The sequence below is a fragment of the Miniopterus natalensis genome, chromosome 3 (genome assembly GCF_054644295.1).
Source record: "Miniopterus natalensis isolate mMinNat1 chromosome 3, mMinNat1.hap1, whole genome shotgun sequence".
NCBI classification, from domain to species: domain Eukaryota; kingdom Metazoa; phylum Chordata; class Mammalia; order Chiroptera; family Miniopteridae; genus Miniopterus; species Miniopterus natalensis.
The window spans coordinates 85,826,991-85,836,732 of record NC_142083.1 but is presented as its reverse complement, the minus strand read 5'-3'; positions in this window follow the sequence as shown (position 1 = coordinate 85,836,732).

Genomic DNA, 9,742 nt, shown 5'->3' with positions numbered 1-9,742 from the left:
TTTTAAACAGCATGATGATGAATATTCTTGGAACCAAATCTTTGAAGGTTTTCTCAATTCTGTAAAATAATTTCTTGGATGTGAACTTTTGGATCAAAGAATATATATTTTTCAGAGCCTTTCAGTTTACATTACCTAAGTGGCAGGAGCACTGCCTAGACGGCCACCCACATTGTAAAAGAGCTATATTGCATTAGTTCAGTGTTCAGAAACACATTTTAAGTCTTTATCACGTATAAATTATAATTATGTCCTGTTTCTTTGGGGTTTAAATTGCCTTTGCCAGATTAGCTCGGCTGCTGGGTGCTAATCCTTGCACCTGTTACTAGACGCTACTAATATTACTAAGATAATACCAGCAGCAGCTTTAGACTCAGAGCAGGTTTGCCTTTCATTTCCAGCCCGGCAATTAGAGTCTGTTTATAATTGCTTGGTGCAAAGACTGGCTGATTTCCAATAAGCAAACCAGACAAATAGCATTCATTTGAATTTTTTTGTTCATGTCCAATAAACTGAGTGTTTCCATAATTCAATTTCTAATTAAATATAAAACCAGAGAATGGTCATTTGCCTGATGCATTCTGGATAAATATTTGCACTTTTGTTACTTAACGATTGCTTCTGAAGATGCACTTCATTTCTGTCTCCATTCTCCCGAAGCCTTCCAGCCTCGATTGAGGTGTAAGGTAAAGCAATGACACAGAAGGCTTGGGTAGATTTGGGCAAAGGGTATTCAAATGACAGTGGCTTTGTCACAGTGCACCAGCTCTCACTTTTTTTATGTCTACATGGTATTTATGTTATTCCATTGTGTCACCTGTCATGAATGGATGGTTGAGTTAGTGTGACTTAGGTAAGTAATTGAAACTCTCTGTGCATCAGGCTAATACATAAAGAGGAATAATAATAATAAGAAGAATTAGCTTCTCTTTAAATGAGAAAATGAATGTAAAAATACTTAGTGTGCAGTGGTTGAGCACCACGAGGTCACTGGTTCGATTCCCGGTCAGGGCCCATGCCAGGGCTGTGGGCTCGATCCCCAGTAGGGAGTGTGCGGGAGGCAGCCGATCCATGTTGATGTTTCTATCTCTCCCTCTCCCTTCCCCTCTCTTTAAAAATCAATAAAAAATATTTTAAAAAGAAATTATATATTTTTAAGGTGTACAACTTGGTGATTTGACATAGATATACATTATGAAATCATTACCACAATCAAGCTAATGAACAGATCCTTCGCCTCAGATATTTATCTCCTTCCCTCCTCTTTATTTTATTTTTTATGGTGAGACACTTAAGATGTACCCTTTTAGCAAATTTTAAGTATACAGTATTGTTAATGATGGTCACACTATTGTATATTAGATCTCCAGAACTTATTCATCTTGCATAACCGAAACTTTGTACCCCTTGACCACCATCTCCCTCCCCCTAGTCCTTGCCATCCACCATTCTACTCTCTGCTTCTTGAATTTGACTCTTTTAAATTCCACACATGAGTGAGATTGTGCAGCACTTGTCTTTCTGCATCTGGTTTATTTCACCTAAGGTAGTGTCCTCCAGTTTTATTCATATTGTTGCAAATGTCAGGGTTTCTTTTTTTTTTTTAAGGCTGAATAATGTTTCATTGTGTAGCTTTATATCATGTTTTCTGAATCAAGAAGAAACAGATAGACTAAACAGACCAATAACAAATAGAGAGACTGAATCATAATCAAAAACCTCTCAACAGAGAAAAGACCAGGACCAGATGGCTTTATTACGGGTGAATTCTACCAAACATTCAAAGAAGAACTAATATCAACCCTTCTTAAAATCTTCCAAAGTAAAAGAAGAGGGAATACCCCCAAACTCATTTATGAGGCCAGCATCATCCTGATACCAAAACCAAAGATATTACCAGAAAAGAAAACTATGGACCAATATCTCTAATGAACATAGGTGCAAAAATCCTCAATAAAATACTAGCAAACTGAATTCAACAGCACTTTAAGAGAATTATGCACCATGACCAAGTGGGATTTGGTCCTGGAATGCAAAGATGGTTCAACACTATGTAGAATGTTGGCATGTACATTCATAAGTGAAGTGGGCCTATACCTTTCTAGTATTGATTTTCTCTGGTTTTGGAATCAAGATTATACCAGTCTCATGTTATCTGGGCAGCTTTCTCTCCCTCCCTGCCTCAAATTGTTTCTCTGGTAGAATCCACTTACAAAACCATTTCACATGGAATTTGGAATTGGGCAGGGGGATGGAGGTCTTGGTGACTCTTCAGTTTCATTAACACTCATCAGTTTATTTTAGTGCTCTACTTACGCATTTTTTTATGCCTAGTCCTTTCCTCTTCTTGGCTCGGTGTTCCTCTTCCAGTTCTGACAACTGCTCGTTAGTTCCTCAGGAACCACCTCCAGGAGCTCCTCCATGTCACCTTCACCCGCAGCCAGGTTAAGGTTGTTTGCCACCTCAAACACAGCCTTGTTGATTATGCAACCTTTCGGTTACGATGTTAGGACAGCTACGATGTTATGATGGCTATGACATCACTAGGCAATAGGACATTTCTGGTTTCATTATGACCTTATGGGACCACCGTCGAACGCGGCCTGTCTGAAATGTCGCTGTCGGGTGAATGGCTGTATTGAACAGATGTAGACGAATGCAGGGATTCTTTCTTCCCCCCTAGTGTCTCCTCTTCTTAGAGCTGCAGCTTACAGACTTGTAGGCTGTGCCTGTACAAATTTGGGGGCCCTCTTCCCAGGAACTATGACGTGAATGTTGTCCCTTGGAGGTGTGTGGCACATTCCAGCTTCTCACAGGGCGCGGGAGGCTTTGGGAAAGGCAGGGCAGACTCTGCACTAGAGCAGCAGGGGCCTCTGCTTTCTGCTTTCTGCTTTAGGAGCCTTCTGCCTCTGCTCTGCTCCAATGTCTGTCCCTCCCCACCCCCAATTCATATGTTGAAACCCTAACCCCCCAAGGAGATGGTTTTAGGAGGTGGGGCGTTTGGGAGGAACGTCAGTCAGGAGGTTGAAACTCCCGAATGGGATTAATGCCTCATAAAAGAGACATCTCCTTCCACAGAGACCCGCCTGCTCCCTCCGGGTGAGATGAGAAGCCTGCGACCCAGAGCAAGGCCCTCGCCCGTCCTCGCTGGCACCCCAATCTCGGACCTCCAGCCTCCAGAACTGTGAGCAATACATTTCTGTTGTTTATAAGCCACCCAGTGTGTGATGTTTTGTGATAGCAGCACAAACATACCGAGACACAGATGCTGTGGTAACGTTTATTTGGACTCTGGGGAGAAGGTTCTTAGTGTTGAGCTTGGCTTGGGGTCCCACAGGTAAATTGATGGTGAAGAGGAGGGAGGGATGAAGGCGAAGGCACGTCCCCTTCCTCTGCCTTCTGAGAGCCCTGGAGAAACTGTCAGGAGAAAGAGGGCAGGATAGTGGAAGTAACAAGGGATCGGCTACTACATCACACACTGTGCGTTGCTCCACGAAAACATAAACCTTGCAGATCTCTCACCAAGAGAGTAAAACCGTGCCGGCAGTAATAAAGGAGGCTGGGAGCAATTTCACTGGAGCATGTAAACGGGAGACCTACCACTCCGGGTCCAAACAGGCTTTGCCCAGCCCTGCAGCCTCTAGGTAACCGACTGAGGCTGTCACGGGGCTGGCATGAGTTGGGTCATTCATTGGTAAATTCCTACCTTTCAACTGGTATCCACCCTGGGATCTGGTCCATGCAACTCTGCTTTCCCAGACTCAGAACCGCGATGTGTGTCTCAGTAAGGATTACTTGATGTGTCTAAGTTATATGGCAAATAGAGGGATCTTAAAATTTACTTATACATTGAGTCTTTTCCTTAAAAACAGCTTTATTGAGATATAATTCATGCCTCGTACAATTCACCCGTTTAAAATGAGCAATTCAATTTTCTTGTATATTCAGAGCTAGGCAACCATCAACACAGTTGATTTTAGAGCATTTTCTTCATCTCCAAAAGGAACCCTGTCTGTTAGCAGTCACTCCCCATTTCTTCTCAACACCTACTCCTCAGCCCTGGCAACCACTAATCTACTTGCTATCCTTATGGATTTGCCTGTTCCAAACATTTATTATACATGTAATCATAAAATATGTGGTCCTCTTTCATTGGCTTCTTTTTTTTTTTTTTAAACATGTCTTTATTGATTTCAGAGAGAGGAAGGGAGAGGGAGAGAGATAGAAACACCAATGATGAGAGAGTCATTGATCGGCTGCCTCCTGCACGCCCCCAACTGGGGATGGAACCTGCAACCCCGGCATGTGCCCTGACTGGGAATCGAACTGTGACCTCCTGGATCCTAGGTCGATGCTCAACCGCTGAGCCACGCCCGGCTGGGCTCACTAGCTCCTTTCATTGAGCATAATGTTTCATGGCCCATTCATGCTGTGGCATGTATCGGTTCCTCATTCCTTCTTATGGCTGAATAATATTTCACTGTATGGATATGCCATGTTTATTTATTCATTCATCCATTGATAGATATTTGGGTTATTTCCACTTTGGGCTGTGAACAGAGAGTAATGTAAGTACAGAGAGTAACACTACTATGAACATTCTGTACATGTTTTTATGTGGACACATGTTTTCATTCTCTTGGGTATACACCTTGCAGTGGAATTGCTGGGTCACATGGTAACTCTACGCGTAAGCCTTTGAGGAACTGCCAGATTGTCTTCCGAAGCAGCTGTACCACTAACCGTTCCCACCAGCAATAGGCTTCTGCTGTTCAAATGCAGCTGTAATGAAGCAAAAGCTATCGGAAAGGAATCAGGAAAGAACCTGGTAAGGAAATCCTCAGCAGCCCATTCAGGCAGAGGAAAGCCACGGCATCCCCGAGAAGAGTGCGCTTATTTCACTTTGGGCCGGCTTTTGAGTCCAAAGATCTTTCCACGCAGTCCTGGCGCACTCCCCCTGCTTAGCACGGCCTCAGGGGCAAGTGAGAACAAACAGTGAAGGGCAGGGGCCTCCCATCGCTCCCTCTTCCAGAACCACCGGTTAGGATTTCTGTGTAGTTCCCCATAGCGACATTGGGTGTCACTTTTGAGTTGTCTGAAGACAGTCCCCGGGGGGCCCCCCCCGCCCCCCCCCCCCCCCCCCCGCAAAATACGTTGTTTTCCAGGAGTTTCTGGCTCTCTAAGATCCAGTTTGCAGGCATTCACTACCAGCACTTCAGCCCCCAGCTCAGCCTGGGTAATCTGGTTCTTCTTTATGGGGCTAAGTGCTGTCCTGAGAGAAGAGGGCTTCTAGTAGCCGGATAAACTTTGAGTTTGAAAGTGGGCTCCATGGCTATGCCCTTGCAACCAACTGCTGTGAAAGGGGGGCGATGCCATAAGGATGAGAGATCGTCTGTGCAAAGCCACTGCCAATCAGGAGCCCTTTTCTCCCAGAGTTCTCCCCAGTGTTTCAGAAAGTCGTCTGCTCGCACATCTGTGTCTACACTAGGCTCTGAGCAATTGTGAGCGACTTGGGAACAGGGACTCCCTCCCTCCCTCCTCCCTTTTCTTCTTTCCTTTCCCTTCTCCCTCCGTCCCTCCCTCCCTCCCTTCCCTTCCCATATATATTAATTGAGTACATATTATGTGCCAGACACTGGGGCAATAATAGAGAACAAAACAGCAAAGTTTTCTCCCTTCATGGAACTGACATTCTGATTTCTTATTTATCTGTATGTTCTCAGCACCTAGCACATAGTAGGCATCAAATAACTGCTTTACCAGCTTGGTCTATTCTCTTCTCTCCCAGTTTTTTTAAATGCATATATTAACATATGTGTATCATATTTAAATTTTAGATGGAAATAAAATCACCCCTCAATACTATTCTGTGACCCACCCCCAACCCCACACTTAATAGTGTATTATGGCCATTTTCCATGCGAAACATAAAAATTGACTCCTGTGTTTACATGTACCCAAATGCTATTTGGGGGCCTCTCTGTCCCTTGGAGTCTAGAAAAGGCTGCCTTGAACCCCAAATCCATTCCCTGCGGATTCTCAGGGTGCAATTAGGGTTAGGAGTGGGTTGGGATGCTCCTGTTCTCATGGTCACTTCCGGTTCCTGCTCATGCTTTGCTGAATTTACTCCAACCTAATGTATTAAACCAGCCTCCTACTGATGGACATTCAGGTTGTTCCCAGCCTTTTGCTATCACAAATAAAGCTGCAGTGAATAATCTTGGTCAGCTGTTTTACACGTATTGAATAACTTGCTAGAGGTGGCATTGCTGGGTCACTTTAGCAATAGATATTCCTATAGATACAGATACAGCAGTGTTTATCGATATTACTAAATTCTCTTTACAGAGGTTGTACTAATTTTAATTCCTGATAGGATGTTATTAAATTGTGATCTTTGCTTATCTGAGCACACACACACACATATTTCTTTTTCATATTTTTTGCCCTTTTTTGGTGAGTTGTTGATCTGAAGGAGCTTTTTATATATTAGGGAAATTATCCCTTTATAATTCGAAATGCAAATATTTTTTCTTAGTTTATTATTTGTTTTCACATGATCCTTTTAAAAAACATCTGCCTAAGCTCTGGCTGGGTAGCTCAGTTGGCTAGAGAGTCGTCCCGATACGCCGAGGTTGCAGGTTCCATCTCCAGTCAGGGCACATACAAGAACCAACCAATGATGCATAAATAAGTCAAACAACAAATTGGTGTTTCTCTGTCATAAATAAAAAAAATTAAAAACAAAACAAAACCCACCTGCCTAGTTAGTATTCTATTCATTGAACCTACCATAATTTTTTTTAACCCTCACCCTAGGATATGTTTTTATTGATTTGAGAGAGAGAGAAAGAAACATCGGTCATTTGCCTCCCTTATGCTACCAGACCGGGAATCGAACCCACGATCTTTTGGTGCATAGGATGAACTCCAAGCAACCGAGCCACCGGGCCAGGACAGGCCTATCGTATTTCTTCACCACTCTCTTGTTGCTAGGCATTTTGTTTTTTTGCCCCCCCCACCCCTTTTTCTGCTATTGTACACTACAAAGCTCTTTCCACTAATTTGCATTGCATCTCTTTATGCTAAACTGCTAAAAGTAAAATTGCTTGGTTAAAGAATATTAACTTTAAAAGCCTCTGGGCACACATTAGGTATTGAATATTGTAGTTTAAAAAACTTTTTGTTATTTTAAAACAACAAACTTCTATTTATTTTTTTTAAAAAAGCCCCCACAAAGCAGTCGCACTCGCTCCTACTCAGACGGGCTGGCCTGACCCACCCGCTTTCGCCTCTCCCCTGTCGTTTTGAAGCAAATCGCTTGGGCTCTGCAGATTTAAGGGCTTAGAGAGATGCTGCCTTTGGACGAGGAATTCGCCACCTCCCTTCCGGTTCTTCAGATAGTGGCAACGGAAAGTTACCCAAGGAGCTGAAGGGTGGGGCAAACGTTAAGGACACTGCTTGTGTCCCTTTGCGGGAGCCCTACTCTTGAGTCGCAGACAGGGGAAAAATACAGTCACCCGCAGGGACGACCCAGCCAGCCCCAGGCCTCTCTGCTCCACGGCAGAATCCCCCGCAGGCCCCAAAGCTTGCTTCAACCGTCAGTGTTCACTTGTTTTTTTATTCATCCCAAAGGCGGGCCGGAAATTGCCATGAGGACAGGAATCACAGAGGGATCTCTCCTCTGCCTTTTCCCATGGGGTGTTGCTTCCTTGAACAATATCCACGCGGATGGGCACGTCTCCCTTGCAATCGTACTTCAATGGACACTGAGATCTGTCTGGTGGGGGGGCCGTGCCTATCTCACTGCCGAGTCCTGGGAACCGGGGTGGGGCCTGGCATTGTGGGCTCCATCCTTACTTGGCTTCACCCCAGGGGTCCTGGGCACTGACGGGGGACCTGCTGGTCAGCCCCCCCCCCCCCCCCCCAGCTTCCCAGACAGCCCTGCCTTCTCCTTTACAGGGCATCAATATTGCCAAGATGGGTGCTGGTGCTCAGAATTTGGGAAGCAGAGAACCCGCGGGGGTGCAGGAAGACCCAGGGCAGCTGGATCTAGGGAGGCTGCCGGCGCCGTCTGCCTGGAAACCCAGCCGCGACCAGCCTGACTCCGGGGGCTGCGGTGTGAGGCCGAGCCCCAGCCGAGCCCTGCCCCTGGGCCAGCTACAGATGGGCATTTCATCATTCTTATTGTACCCAAGAAGAACAGGAGCCTTTCAGAGAGATTAAGGAACTCACTGAAAGTTATATAGTGAGCAAGTCAACAAACCGGGCTTTTAAATCCAGGTCTTCAAGCTGGAATTTTGACTCCAAGGCCCCCGTTTTGATGTGTTTTTTAAGATCCAATATATCAGACAGAAATCATAGCAGAGAGGCCGCCCAATAACACCCACCTCTGAGGCACAATCTGGGGAACCCAAGACAAGTAAATCAGGTAGGCGGTGGCATGAACGTTGGCCGATGACACGTGTCCAGGGATGGGTCCAGGGGACCCTTCTAGTGGGGAAGCCTGTAAACAACGACAAGGAGACTTTCGAGCCGAGTGAGGGCGTGTTGGGGCGTTTGGGATGTTCTATGGCAGCCTGTGCGTTCATGCAAAGCCAGGTGCGGTGCCCAGGCGGGGAAGCTGGGCTCGGGTCCACTGGGCGTCCTCAAGGCAGCCGCCGGGGAGCTGCAGAATGCTGGCGTGGTAGGAAATAATTTGCTCTCCTAAATGTTCAGTGTTTGATAACAACCAGAGACAGGATTTCATTGTGCCCACTGCAGGGGTTCAGAATATGTCACACTGTTATAGAAATAGATTTGTGTGTGTATTAGAGTCAGGAATATAAGTTTGATGTGTGTATTAGACTTGACATCAGTAAGTCCATTTTGTGTGACTGAGCGTAACTGTGAGGCCTGCGTGCCGTGATAAGATGAACACTTTGTAGCCCCGGCCTCCAAGCAGGCCCGCGCTCTGTGGGACCCCGATAAGACACACTGAAGACGCACCACACCTTCAGCTGACCTGTTAAAAGCAGGGGCTTTTCGGCCACATCCTTGGATGCTTGTCTGCCCTCCACAGGCTTCGTGCTCAGCTCCGGGAAAGGTGACCCTGCCTTGCTCGCCCTGCACCTCTCTGCGGGAGCTTCCAGAGGGCTGCAGTGACCGAGGGCCGTGGCGGCCGCACCCCCAGACCTCGTGTGTGTCTTTCGGCGGATCCTCCGGGTGGCCTGCTGGTGCCGAGAACCATCGGGAACTGGTAAAGAAACCCTGTGTGATTTGCTTTATGTTTGTCTCTGTCTCCCTTCTTGAAACTTGGATTATTGGCTCGGTCTCATTGAACTAAAGTGTCTCTCGACCCTCACGGTGGTATAACCACGTGTTGGGAGTTAGACCACCTGCGCTTACGTCTCCAGAGAAACTGGGACACCCCCCCACATGCACCACTCTGGCATATTGATTATTTTGAATTAAAGATATTTGAGAAATAGCTGGTGCAAGAAGAGCACTCTGACCTTCCTTCGTCCCCCGGAAAGCAGGAGATAAATCTTCCAGGTGAAAGGTGTCCTCCCTGTACCAGGAGGGTAGAAGGCATCCTTATCACCACAGACAGAGAATTGAGGGCCCAGAAGGCTGTATAAACTAACCTTGTAAATTCTCCATTGTTTACTACCCCCAGCCCAATTCCCCCTGCCTTGTCAATTCTTCACAAATGTATTGTTTCTTTGTCTAAAAGGTATAAAAGCTTCCTGCTCTGGTCACA